Raw genomic sequence first — 14420 nt, 5'->3', positions numbered from 1 at the left:
CGGGCGGCAGGGCTTGTTTGTGGCTGGATACCATATTGTGCACCGGGCTGGAATTCTCTGTTCTTCCTCACTAGGAAGCTGGATTTGTACCAGGAACCTCTTATCTGAAAAGGCAGCTCTAGGCTGGGGAGAACAGAGCTGGTTTGACGAAGTGGAGAGGCGCTCAATGTTGGTCTGGCCACGCTTTGGGCATGCGTGAGCGCTCACAGCAAAACACAGCTGGCATGTCTAATTTTAGCCTTGACTGCCTTGAAAAGGGACCCTTAAAGGAAATATATTTTCGCTGAAACCATTTGTATTATAATGTAACAGCCGACAGACATGTCAGAATATTACTTATTATTGGTGGGGAAAAACTCTGTCAGGTAATTGTGCTTTTTTTTGTGATGACATCGGGAAAGTGATTAAAGCATCCCTGAATCAAAATCATCATAGATAGACAGTGAGAGAACCAGAGCTTTTATTTATGAAGACGCCTGTAAACCTAATGGGATACCTCCTTTGATGCTTACAAAACGGATGTAAGGGTAAGAATGATCATTTCGGCTATGGCAAGTGGGTCCTTGTGATCTGACGATGCAGGGCTTGCTAATAGTAGTCCTGGCATAGACTCTCAAATTTCTTCAATGCTTAGCATCCTCCGTGTCGTCCGAGAAGTAAAAGGTTAGTTTCTGGACCGGGTCTTGGATTCATCTGGCTTTCGTATGTTAACAGGTTCTGAAAGCATCTGGGACACACTTGTTCCATTTTAACCAGCACGGGTCGTCCGTCTGCTTTTATTTCTGTCTTTCTCTTCCTTCCTCCCTTCGTCCTCTCTTCCCTCCCGTGGTCTTCTGTGTTTGCTTTAGCAGTGTGGCTTACCTTGCCACTTGGCAAGAAAAAAAAGGCAGCTCTTGTGTGGGGTAGATGGAGGGAAGGATAAGAAATAATCCACCGCCCGAATTTGAGTTCCCTGGGTTCAGTTCCAGCGGCAGCAGCTTTGCTGCAAAAATTGCTTTGCTGTTCGAGATAGCCAGCAGAGGGAATCAGGACTTTGCTTGCAGCAGGGGTTGAAGCAGGCTTTTTTTTTTTTTCTTGGAGGAAATACTGCAGCTTTCTGGACTGCATACCCTGCTCCCTGGAGAGGTTCCACCCACCAGCTGGAAGGAGAGGAAGTGAATGAAAGGACAGGAGGAGCCCGAACACCATGTCACTCTGGAAGGGAGACAGCAGCAACCAGGCTGTGCAAGGTTGTTTTGTTTTGTTTTCTTTTCCCCTTTCTCTTTCTTTTTTTTTTTCTTTTTCATTTTTTTGTTTTCTTTCTTTCTTTCTTCTTTCTTTTTTTCCCTTTTTCTTTAAGGTGGGGAAAGAGACAAACAGGAGACAGGAAGCTGATCTGCAAGGATTCGGAGTTGTGCTAAAAAGACTGATTTTTTTCTTCTCTCCCTCTTTACAAACGCTGGCAATTGACATCACTACAGACAGCCTGGGTAGAGAACAAAGTGCCTCATCCCAAGTGGACCCTGGCAGCTGGGGGAAGGAAGGCAGGATCTGGGAAGGCTGTGTGTGTGTGTGTGTGTGTGTGCGCGTGTGTGTGTGCGTGTGTTGTTCTACCAATACCTTTCCTTTTTTCTTTCTTTCTTTCTTTCTTTCTTTCTTTCTTTCTTTCTTTCTTTCTTTCTTTCTATTTTTTTGGTGTGTTTCTTTTTTAAATTCCTGCCGTGTTGGAACTAGTGAGTGGTGGAAGACGAAGGATCTCTGAAGCCTCATCAGTCATCGGGACCATCAGGAATAGTGGTTTAAGAGGACGCTCGGCCTGGGGCACCATACCGTGTCATCGAGTTCCCTGCCTCGGAGATAAAGATTCCAGCTACATGGGTAAACGCCTGGATCAGCCACAAATGTACCCCCAGTACACTTACTACTATCCTCACTGTCTCTAAACCAAGGTATGGCTCGACCCACAGTCTGGCAAGCAGTGTGTATCCTGCACTTGGGATGGGAAACAGGCATGTGGATTATTATTTACCTCCCCTTTCCCATCACCTCTTCCTGCTTCTTTGAAATTAGTAACATAGCAATGGAGTTACTGAGGCAGAGGAGAATATGAGAAGAAAGCAAGCCCTGGGACTGTGGTTTTTCTCTTCTAGCAGAGATAATAGTTTCGCTCGTGTTCCTTTGTTGTTATTTGGCAACATAAAGATGTTCCTGATATCCGTAGTAAAGTGCTTTGCAGATGGACAGGGTTGTTAGAAAGGAGATTGTGACAGTGATTATCAGGAACAACAACGATTTCAGAGGCTTTTCTGGTGAGCTGTTCTTTGTGGCTCTGAAAGGGTTTTTCTCACTGGATAGGATGCACCAGGGTGGGGGCAACTCAGACTTTCAATCACAGAGTATAGAATGAAAGAAGGTGTGGGAAGGTATAGTACGACTAACTGACGTCCCGTAGAGTTTGTTTGGGTGTGCTTTTGTTTTTGTGTATTTGCCTTACATATTTTATTTTATATGGAGGGTGATCAAGACTCTAGAGACTGAAGTTTGGAGCCTTACAATAGATGTTCTTTACTTTTCGAAGCTCTGTTTTTCTGTGCTGGCTGCCATCAGGAGGCCTGTGGGTCTTGAAACGGGATGAAATATAACTGATGATAATTGGACACGAATTGGTTAAATACTTTAGTCTTGGGATCCCTGGGTGGCGCAGTGGTTTGGCGCCTGCCTTTGGCCCAGGGCGCAATCCTGGAGACCCGGGATCAAATCCCACGTTGGGCTCCCGGTGCATGGAGCCTGCTTCTCCCTCTGCCTATGTCTCTGCCTCTCTCTCTGTGTGTGACTATCATAAATAAATAAAAAAAAATTAAAAAAAATTTTTTTTAATACTTTAGTCTTTATGTGTGTGCACAAATGACCATTACGGGGCCAGTGGAAAGCCCACGTAACTAAGCAGTGGGCAGTGCCAACCATGAACTTGATCCTGCAGTTCAGACCTGAAAGGCTCTCAGGTGTGAAATCACTGCTCCAATTTGTCAGTTAAATTGGACTTGATGAGTTGGGGGGGAGGGTGTCGGTAGAGTTATCGCTTTGAATGTATGGGTTATGTTTCTTTACAGGTGATATTAATTTTGTATCGCATTAGCCAGACTCCACTGTCTTCTTAATAAATAAATATGCGGAGAGTGACCAAGGCGTGCCTGAGTGATCTGTGCTGCCACCGGGACTCGTTGATGGGATTAGTGTTCGGTAATCCATGCTGTAGTTAGCTCTTATTTATTCTGTCTCCTCCAACAATGCCTATTTGTAAACCAGACGAGGCAGCAGACTTTCCGAATTCTATTAAAAATTGTTGCTTTTTTTTCTTTCTTTTTCAATCGCTCCATGACTCGCCCTGCCCCTGCAAGGTCTCCTCACATTGCTTTTTGCCCTTGTGAGCATTTAGTTTGTGGGGCTGCTGCTTTAGTAGACCAGCCCTCCTGCTCCCGTGCAGTGCAGTGTGTTTTAACTCTTGGGGGATTGGGTGGAGAATGCTGTCTGCCTTCCTCAAGGAAATGGCAAAGCAAGGGCTAGTCTAAAAGAGGAAATTTATAGTCATTCCTCATCCCCCCCCCCAAGAAATAAAAACAACAAACCCAAGGGTTCCATGAAAAATATCGGACATTCCATCCCTTTTACTCATTTGGCTAAATTTTTCCAAATGTTTCAAAATTCATGCTTTCTTTTTGGTTCTTTTTTTGACTATGAAGCATATTCAGAAAGGAAACTTTAGATAAAAATGAATGGAATAATTTCTTTCCTGCCTGAGATTTCTTTTAACTTATTGCTAGCAGGAAATAATGTCTTGCACATTATATTAAGGACAGGATGTTGGATGAGCTACACTGATGGGAAGTGTGTGTGTGTGTGTGTGTGTGTTTGTGTGTGTGAAGAGAGAGACTGGGAGAGGGAGAGAGAGAGAGAGAGGGATTGAGGTAAAGAAAGAAAGTGCAGTGGTGAGGGAAAAGAGGAGAGCCTGAAAAACATAGAGGGAATTTAAAAAAAAATCTGTTTTGGGGTCCTGTGTAGTTTAGTGTGTAGACAGGCAGCATCTGGATCTTGTTACTTTCAAGCTAGTCAAAGCCATCAACTTCTGGAACATTTTTAAAGAAGCTAGATCCATTAGGTGACCTAAACTGATATTCGGGCAATCAGATCAGGGTGGTGGGGAATATAGGATCAGCTACTTTGGCTATCATGGTAGTTCATATTGATTATTATGTTGCAAACTTTCGACAGAGCTGTGAAGTTGTCGAATACTGTTTCGGTGGCTCTGAAATGATAGACATTAATAACATTCCTGGAAGCTGAAGATGTGAAAACGTGCCCTGCTTTGAAACTTGGGCACAAAAAAAAAAAAAAAAAAAAGAAACTTGGGCACACAGGGAATGAGAATAAGGATCAATCATACTTTAAAATGTGGGGACTTTCTGGCAGCATGAATACTATGTAAGAAAGTACTATCATGACCCAGTATAGCATGAAAACAACTGGGTTATTTAGTGTTGTCTTTTTGCTCCTTTTATATTTTTATCTTAAAATATTACCTATAATTCTGAGGGGAATACATGCTGCTCATGTTTATTTGGTAAGCAAGCCTTGGTGGAATTCACAAAATCTACAGTCCTAGCCTTGGCTTATAGTTATAATCTATTTTAAAAATCAGAGCTATTTAAGATGATACTGATACATAAAGAATACTTATGGTTGATAAAAATAGAGTTCTGTGGTTGACTATAAAAGTCATATTCTGGTGACATCATAACTTAAGCTGTCCTGTAAAACCAGGTGTTCTTAACTAATCAACAAAAGCCATTTACTGACATTAGTTTGGGGTGAAGAATCTTTATGGGGTTCTTAAAAAACTCAAGGTGTATCATTGCATTTATTCAGACAGTACAAAATACTGAACGTTTTCTTTCTACTTAAATGTGTGTGTTAGATACAGCTGCTCTTTTCTTATGATAAAACAAAATGAGAGTAGGGTGTCTAAATAAATGGAAAGGTTTCCCTTTCCTCAAATGCAATTAAAGTTTTAGAAAAACTTGGGGCACTTCCCTGCTTTCTCTGCTCCTCTTATTTTCCCATCACATTAGAACTAATTCACTACCTTTGTTGCTTAAAAAGAAAAAGAAATTAGAAATAAGTTACTTATGCTTCTCTCCCTTTGAATAATTTTCCAAATGCTTAAATTATTATATTAGATAAATGTACATAGAAGTAAAATGAAAACCCAATGACTAGCTGATAGCTATCTTGTAGCGGTATTGTTCTAGGATGCATGCTTTCCAAGACCTTGCATTAAAAGCTGTCATTTGTCAATTTTCTTTTGGCCATTTTTCCCCCTATTAAAAGAAGCAATTTAAAAAAGAAACATTGTGATTGAGCAGAAAAGAAGCAATCTTGATGACATGCTTTAATACTTACATAAGAGCCATAGCCAGATTTAAAAAAAAAAAATCTTCATCAAAACGAATTTGCTCTTTGAAGGCCACCAGGATAATCAGCAAACTTTAGAGAAAGGGGACCAAAAAATAGCTCATTAGCTTAATGATAATATCCATAATCACATTTGATTGAGTCACAACCTAATATTTCTCAGCAATTTTGTTACAGCCCATTCAAAGCAAGCAACCTGTTGCTATTGCATTGTGAGACCCAGGGTGAATCGCAATCTGAGTTATTTTGTGGAGGGTTTCTTGGAAAGGCAACTTAATCATAACTAGGAAGGCTAAAAAGAGTAAAACATGGTCACAGCCTGGTGAATTGATACTTTGTTGCTGAGAAAGATATTTCCCTCATGTGTGGTATCTGGAAAACTTTATCATCTCCCCAAAACTTTAAAATGCATCCAAACGCACACAGCAAGCTAGTCCTTCCTTCCATTTCCTTACCCTGACCGGGTCACGATGTTTCTACCGATCCAGGGCATGGTTTCTACTCATGCTGCTTTTCCATCAGCCTACTGCTTTCCCACCTTGGACCATCTGCTTCCCCTGAAGATCTTGCAGAAAGATCTGTGGGACCCAACAGAGTTTTTCTGGCTGCTGGTACTCAGATCGTATTCAGAACCTGGTGTGAAGTTGGAGTTGGGGTCAGGTATAGGGAGTAACTCATCAACTGCACACTGACTTCAGGCTGAGTTTCCAACCATCTGCAGCCTGGACAGCTGCTCATCTCTCAAAGTCTAGCTAGAGCCCGATTGATTGTGCCATAGAGAGAGCAAACACTTGAAACACGAAGGACTAAGGAGTAGGGAAAGGAAGAGAGAGGATCCTATGGGGCAAGGGATATTCTCAAAGATGTGAATGTACAGATCCTTCAAAAGCAAAACAGGACAACCCCTTAACATGCTTCTTGCACATGAAAATGTAGAAAATCCTGCAGAGGGAGGGAAAGAGTTTAGGATTTCCTTAGTACTTCCTGCCTCAGATTTGCATTGATAGCCAGAGTTGGTAACTTGCCAGTTTTAAAACAGCCTTGAAAACTCCCAAGTTCTGTTTTCCTTTGAAAGGCTGAAACATACAAAACTGGTTTTCTAAAAATTGTCCAGCAATAGAACCTTGAGGTACAACTCCAAATATGTCTTTCGCTTCAGGGGGTAATATGAGAGCATGAAACTATGATAAATCTTGTTTGTCTCATTTGAGAATGTACACAATTTTAATTGGTTTTGAATAAGAGAAAAATAGTAACAAGGGGCCACTCTCCCTTTCTAGTTGTCCTGTTTTCTTTACCTCCTCCCCATATTAAATTATCTTTGGAATTGTCTTTTCTATAATGCAGCCATTGTTCTCACAGTACTAAGTTTAGTGCCTAGCTAAAAGGAGGAGCTATGTAAAAAGTTCATGTTGTTGTTGTCTTTCTCTCCAGAATCATTCTTAATTCAAAAGAAACCTCATGTCAATTTGTTCTAACAGTATCTTCCTAACAGCTTCCTTTCGCTTTCTCTCAGTTTGGGAAAAGAACAATAGAATTATAAATCAAAATTATTTCTCTGAAGTAATTAAATCTATTAGAGGGTTGGAGGTAGGGCTGATTTGCAGGGAGGGAGACAAAAGAAGAGAAGTAGGATGTAAGTTCATTTCAGGTCTTTCTGGCTCCAGGAATTCTGGAAAGCGTCATTATTGCACTAATATGATTTTACACAATCCTTTTTGACATTATCAGTCTTTTTGGCAGAGAGAGGGCTCAGTCACAATTACGTCCATGCCAAATTCTAAGAAAACCAGTCTTTCTTTAAAAGAAAATCTTTTTAGTGTTGGACTTCTTATTCGGAGTAAATGGTTGATGTTTATCCACAATTGGCTTCGAGTACTACATTAAAATTGTGTTTTGTAGCAGTCTTGTAAGCCACAGCTGTATGTGATTAAATAGTGTAATATCAAAAGCGTGTGAGAATAGGCTTTTTTATGCTATAGCTGTTGCACAGCAAGAGAGCAGATGGAACCAGAGGGAGAGCCAGGGCAACAGTGTATTTATGTGTTGTAATACCTGCGTCGAGGATACACATTGCTGTTTTTTGCAGTAGTGGGAAAATGCTGACCTATCTTGGATGTCATTGAAAAATACACTTTTTGAAAATGGACATGGACCTATCATACCAATTTTTATTTTAAACAGAGAGTTACTGTTTTATTAGAAAACACATATTTACCGAAGGATCCGAAACATTTGCAAGTGGAAGGATCATAATGATTTTCCATGCAGCACACATTCAAATAACAAAAGTGAATTTCTCATTTCTGTTTTGAAATCATAACTTTTTTGCTTTTTTAAAAAAAATTTAAATGTTTTTTGCTGCTTTAAGCTGTGGAACTATTGTAAGAAAATCATCAGGCCATTTATCCCTAAAAAAGAGTGACAGGTAATGAGGAGAACAAAATAGGCGGTGGTATGATTCTTTTTTTTTCTTTTCAGATATTTGGAAATATAGTATTTGGTTTTGTATGCCTATTGTTCCTTTGTGGCCACTGTTAAGAAGTACATACTTGTACAAAGGGACACACTTTTGGGTCTATCTCTTTAGCAGGATATCATAATAAGGAGATTTATTTTTCATGGGATGGTTAAACTATAAAGTTCTTGAAAGAAAATATTCATGAAACCTGTCATCTTGAGTTTTCTTGAGCTTGTGAATCTATAGGATACTAATAAGAGATTTACTAGTACGTCATTGTTTTCAGGGCCTTGAAAAAGCCTATAGAAGTAGCTGTTGGTTTTCAAATTTCAGGCATTAAAAAGCAATTTGGAAAAGGAAAAAAAAAGAGGGGGTTGACAGAGATAAGTTGGATTCTGTTTGTTTTGTTTTTCATGTTGATATAAGCAGCAAATTTGTTCACATTTAAACTTTTTTTTTTCATGTAGATTTACTGGTCAGGAAGTATATACCATGTGGAATCAGTAACTGGATATAGCTTTGGAATTCAGAACATTGACATCTAATAGATAACAAATTTCAAGAGTATGGATAACAAATGCTGAGTCATGGAGTCTGGTTTTGTTTTATTGTTGTGGAGGGAGGGAATTCTCTGATTTGTGTGTCAATGGATTGGTTTCAGGTTCTCTAAGATCTCTTCCAGGCTTAGTATTTGTGACTCACACTTTGAGACTAAATGAGCCTGCTTTGATGTATTCGTGGTACTGGGAGATGACCTTGGTTTTGTGCTGTCAATGAGTTTTGTTCAGGTCCCCATCCTTTCTCCAGAGCAGATCAAATACTGCTTTGCCCACTCTGGTGATTGATGAATTTAACTATCTGCTTCCTTTGCCAATCTAAACCCAGTGTACCAAGAGAAACACATCCATCACCTGGGAGTGGGTGGAGAGCAGCTCCCAGGGGTAGGACAGAATGACAGGCATCATTTAATCATGGTCATTGCCAGCTTTGTTATCGTGGTTAAAGTTTTCTCCTTTGGGTAAAATTAGAGCTTATCTAAAGATGGTGACAGTGTGATGCTTTACTTTTCTTCATTTAACTTCCTCTCTGCAGGTGGTTTCAGAACTGAATGGGTAGGCATATGTTTGGCCTAACCAGTGGGGTGATGGAGGCAGAAGGATTGCCTCATTAAGGCCCTGACAACCCTAGTTTTGTGAATGAAACTAGGAGCTAGTGCCAATATGGAAATGACAATTGATAGATGAAATACTATTTTGACTGGAGGTTATAAATCCTTAAAACCCCTAAATTGCTGAATAGTAGTCTTTAAAACATGAGAAAAGAATACTATTGTAACTCTAGTATATGGAGTAGTAGGAGCAAGAGAATTACTTCTCCGGGACACATAAGCACAACCGTTATCTTTCTGTCTTTTTCTCACTAAGTACCCTTCTCATTCCCCCAAAAGCTCCTATTAGCTGAATTAATGAAAGTAAATAGAGGGACGCCTGGGTGGCTCAGCGGTTGAGCGTCTGCCTTCAGCTCAGGGCATTATCCTGGAGTCCTAGGATCCAGTCCCACGTCAGGCTCCCTGCACAAAGTCTGCTTCTCTCTCTGCCTACGTCTCTGCCTCTCTGTCTCAGTGTCTCTCATGAATAAATAAATAAAATATATTTTTTAAAATAAAGTAAATAGAACCTTGAATTTTGTTTTTATGAATGATAGCCAGATAGAAAAAAATAGACTTGACTTCATACATAGTTCAGGCAACCCTGATAATGTCCTGTCTTATTGTGTGGAAAGTAAGAGACAATGGAAGAAAAATAAATCTTGCTATATTCTAAGTATTGGTACTAATTATTTTAGGTATGGAGTTTTGGTTTCAGAGTTAGCTTTCCTACCATTATATTGTAGGGTTAAGAAGTTGGTATACATCACACTTCATATGCTAGAATCTTTGGCTATTTCATTCTTAACTAATGGTTTTCAAGCTGAATATGAATCATGCATAGAATTTAAGGAGAGTTTTTGAGGAGCCTTCCTATTTTTATCTCGTGTACTGCTGTCTATTTATCTTAGTCACATTGCTGATTGAGGACGATTTAATGAAAACGAAAATGGAAAACAGAATACTAACTGTCTGGGTTTCTGGACCGGTTAAGATACCTTAAAAGGTTTCCTTACATATGCGAGTCATATTTGAAGCTATTATCGATGTCTGTAAACTCTCATATTGCCCCTTTTAAAACTTATCAGTCACATAAATTGGGTGGTGGCACCCTGACTATAGCTCCTGTTGAGGTCACTTAGCATTCAAGCAAATATACTTTTGAGCTCCTAGCTAGTTTCGAGTGGATGAAGTATTTGAAGGAGTGTGTACAAAGCTTGGAATAAAATTTCAGAGATTGTTTTCTAGTGTATCATACAAAAAACCCATCTGACATACTTACGATGTTTCATTTCTTCATCTCTTCTCAAGAGATGAGAAAAACACTTTTTTTGACTTGGTACTTGTCCCTGGAAGGGTTGTGACACTCCTGAATTACCCTCGGTCTTGCTTTCGGCCCCTAGGCCTCTTGTCCCTTGCTGTGCATAGCAATTCAAACTGAGCCATTAGAAATAAGGATGTTGTATTTCAGTATAAGGCAGGAAATTCTGGAAAAGCATAAAATTCTGATGTCCTTTTTAAACTTATTCCAAAAAATTAACCACTGCTTTTTTTTTATGATAGTCACACACAGAGAGAGAGAGAGAGAGGCAGAGGGAGAAGCAGGCTCCATGCACCGGGAGCCCGATGTGGGATTCGATCCCGGGTCTCCAGGATCACGCCCTGGGCCAAAGGCAGGCGCCAAACTGCTGCGCCACCCAGGGATCCCTTTTTCTTTCTTTCTTTCTTTCTTTCTTTCTTTCTTTCTTTCTTTCTTTCTTTCTTTCTTTTTCTTTCTTTCTTTCTTTCTTTCTTTCTTTCTTTCTTTCTCTTTCTTTCTTTCTTTCTTTCTTTCTTTCTTCTTTCTTTCTTTTCTTTCTTTATTTCTTCCTTTCTTTCTTTCTTTCTTTCTTTCCTTCTTTCTTTTCTTTCTTTCTTTCTTTCTTTCTTTTCTTTCTTTCTTTTTTTCTAATAAAAATTTATTTTTTATTGCTGTTCAATATGCCAACATACAGAATAACACCCAGTGCTCATCCCATCAAGTGCCCCCCTCAGTGCCCACAACCCAGTCACCCCCACTCCCCGCCCTCCTCTCCGTCCACCACCCCTAGTTCGTTTCCCAGAGTTAAGAGTCTTCCATGTTCTGCCTCCTTTTCTGATATTTCCTACCCATTTCTTTTCCCTTCCCCTCTATTCCCTTTCACATCTTCTTTATCCATTCATCTTTCGATGGACACCGAGGCTCCTTCCACAGTTTGGCTATTGTGGACATTGCTGCTAGAAACATCAGGGTGCAGGTGTCCCGTCGTTTCACTGCATCTGTATCTTTGGGGTAAATCCCCAGCAGTGCAATTGCTGGGTCATAGGGCAGGTCTATTTTTAACTCTTTGAGGAACCTCCATACAGTTCTCCAGAGTGGCCTGCACCAGTTCACATTCCGACCAAGCGTGCAAGAGGGTTCCCTTTTCTCTGCATCCTCTCCAACGTTTGTGGTTTCCAGCCTTGTTAATTTTCCCCATTCTCACTGGTGTGAGGTGGTATCTCATTGTGGTTCTGATTTGTATTTCCCTGATGGCAAGTGATGCAGGGCATTTGTTCATGTGCTTGTTGGCCATGTCTAGGTCTTCCTCTGTGAGATTTCTCTTCATGTCTTTTGCCCATTTCATGATTGGATTGTTTGTTTCTTTGGTGTTGAGCTTAATAAGTTCTTTATAAATCTTGGAAATTAGCCCTTCATCTGATACGTCATTTGCAAATATCTTCTCCCATTCTGTAGGTTGTCTTTTAGTTTTGTTGACTGTATCCTTTGCTGTGCAAAAGCTTCTTATCTTGATGAAGCCCCAGTAGTTCATTTTTGCTTTCGTTTCTTTTGCCTTCATGGATGTATCTTGCAAGAAGTTACTGTTGCCGAATTCAAAAAGGGTGTTGCCTGTGTTCTCCTCTAGGATTTTGATGGAATCTTGTCTCACATCTAGATGTTTCATCCATTTTGAGTTTATCTTTGTGTCTGGTGCAAGAGAGTGGTCTAGTTTCATTCTTCTGCATGTGGATGTCCAATTTTCCCAGCACCATTTATTGAAGAGACTGTCTTTCTTCCAGTGGATAGTCTTTCCTCCTTTGTCGAATATTAGTTGACCATAAAGTTGAGTGTCCACTTCTGGGTTCTCTATTCTGTTCCCCTGATCTATGTGTCTGTTTTTGTGCCAGTCCAACCTGTCTTGATGACCACAGCTTTGTAGTACAACCTGAAATCTGGCATTGTGATGCCCCCAGCTATGGTTTTCTTTTTTATTTTTTTTTATTTTTTTTAAACAAGCTTTTTTTAAATTTTTATTTATTTATGATAGTCAGAGAGAGAGAGAGAGAGAGAGGGAGGCAGAGAGAGAAGCAGGCTCCATGCACCGGGAGCCTGACGTGGGATTCAGTCCCGGGTCTCCAGGATCGTGCTCTGGGCCAAAGGCAGGCGCCAAACCGCTGCGCCACCCAGGGATCCCTGGTTTTCTTTTTTAAAATTCCCCTGGCTATTCGGGGTCTTTTCTGATTCCACACCAATTTTAAAATAATTTGTTCCAACTCTCTGAAGAAAGTCCATGGTATTTTCATAGGGATTGTATTAAACGTGTAAATTGCCCTGGGTAACATTGACATTTTCATAATATTAATTCTGCCAATCCATGAGCATGGAATATTTTTCCATCTCTTTGTGTCTTCCTCAATTTCTTTCAGAAGTGTTCTATAGTTTTTAGGGTATAGATCCTTTACATCTTTGGTTAGGTTTATTCCTAGGTATCTTATGCTTTTGGGTACAATTGTAAATGGGATTGACTCCTTAATTTCTCTTTCTTCAGTCTCATTGTTAGTGTATAGAAATGCCACTGACTTCCGGGCATTGATTTTGTATCCTGCCATGCTGCCAAATTGCTGTATGAATTCTAGCAATCTTGGGGTGGAGGCTTTTGGGTTTTCTATGTAGAGTATCATGTCATCAGCAAAGAGGGAGAGTTTGACTTCTTTGCCAATTTGAATACCTTTAATGTCTTTTTGTTGTCTGATTGCTGAGGCTAGGACTTCCAGGACTATGTTGAATAGCAGTGGTGAGAGTGGACATCCCTGTCTTGTTCCTGATCTTTGGGGAAAGGCTGCCAGTGCTTCTCCATTGAGAATGGTATTTGCTGTGGGCTTTTCATAGATGGCTTTAAGATGTTAGGAATGTTCCCTCTATCCCTACACTCTGAAGTGTTTTGATCAGGAATGGACGCTGTATTTTGTCAAATGCTTTCTCTGCATCTAATGAGAGAATCACATGGTTCTTGTTTTTTCTCTTGCTGATATGATGAGTCACATTGATTGTTTTATGAGTGTTGAACCAGCCTTGCATCCCGGGGATAAATCCTACTTGGTTATGGTGAATAATCTTAACGTACTGTTGGATCCTATTGGCTAGTATCTTGTTGAGAATTTTGACATCCATGTTCATCAGAGATATTGGTCTATGATTCTCCTTTTTGGTGGGGTCTTTGTCTGGTTTTGGAATTAAGGTGATGCCGGCCTCATAGAACGACTTTGGAAGTACTCCATCTCTTTCTATCTTTCAGAACAGCTTTAGTAGAATAGGTATGGTTTCTTCTTTAAACGTTTGATAGAATTCCCCTGGGAAGCCATCTGGCCCCGGACTTTTTGTGTCTTGGGAGGGTTTTGATGACTGCTTCAATTTCCTCCCTGGTTATTGGCCGTTCAGGTTTTCTATTTCTTCCTGTTCCAGTTTTGGTAGTTTGTGGTTTTCCAGAAATGCATCCATTTATTCTAGATTGCCTAATTTATTGGCATATAGCTGCTCATATGTTTTTAAAATCGTTTGTATTTCCTTGGTGTTGGTTGATCTCTCCTTTCTCATTCGTGATTTTATTAATTTGAGTCTTCTCTCTCTTCTTTTTAATAAGGTTGGCTAATGGTTTATCTATCTTATTAATTCTTTCAAAGGACCAACTCCTGGTTTTGTTGATCTGTTCCACAGTTCTTCTGGTCTCGATTTCGTTGAGTTCTGCTCGAATCTTTATTAACTCTCTTCTTCTGCTGGGTGTAGGATCTATTTGCTGTTTTTTTTTCTTTTTTCTCTAGCTCCTTTAGGTGTAAGGTTAGCTTTTGTATTTGAGTTCTTTCCAGTTTTTGGATGGCTGCTAGTATTGCGATGTATTTCCCCCTCAGGACTGCTTTTGCTGTATCCCAAAGGTTTTAAACGGTAGTATCTTCATTCTCATTAGAATCTTTATAATTTCTCCTTAATTTCCTGGTTGACCCTTTCATCTTTTAGCAGGATGGTCCTTAACCTCCACGTGTTTGAAGTCCTTCCAAACTTCTTGTGATTTAGTTCTAGTTTCAAGGCAT

The 14420-nt window shown here is 40.0% G+C and overlaps 1 long non-coding RNA gene across 4 annotated transcripts in view; it reads left to right on the top strand.

Moving 5' to 3' along the window:
* The first annotated feature begins 323 nt into the window (after window positions 1-323).
* The window catches only part of LOC140629419 (uncharacterized), a 64692-nt gene continuing 50595 nt past the window's right edge, over window positions 324-14420 (top strand). For 2 of the 4 annotated variants that reach the window (XR_012027253.1, XR_012027252.1), the window contains exons 1-3: window positions 324-663; window positions 1081-1229; window positions 1714-1928. This is a non-coding gene — a long non-coding RNA (uncharacterized lncRNA). The remainder of the gene's footprint in view (window positions 664-1080; window positions 1230-1713; window positions 1929-14420) is intronic. The other 2 variants (XR_012027251.1, XR_012027249.1) reach the window with 2 other exon arrangements.

The sequence above is a fragment of the Canis lupus genome, assembly GCF_048164855.1.
Source record: "Canis lupus baileyi chromosome 5 unlocalized genomic scaffold, mCanLup2.hap1 SUPER_5_unloc_3, whole genome shotgun sequence".
NCBI classification, from domain to species: domain Eukaryota; kingdom Metazoa; phylum Chordata; class Mammalia; order Carnivora; family Canidae; genus Canis; species Canis lupus.
Note: the sequence above shows the minus strand (reverse complement) of the source record. Positions and strands in the feature narration are given on the sequence as shown.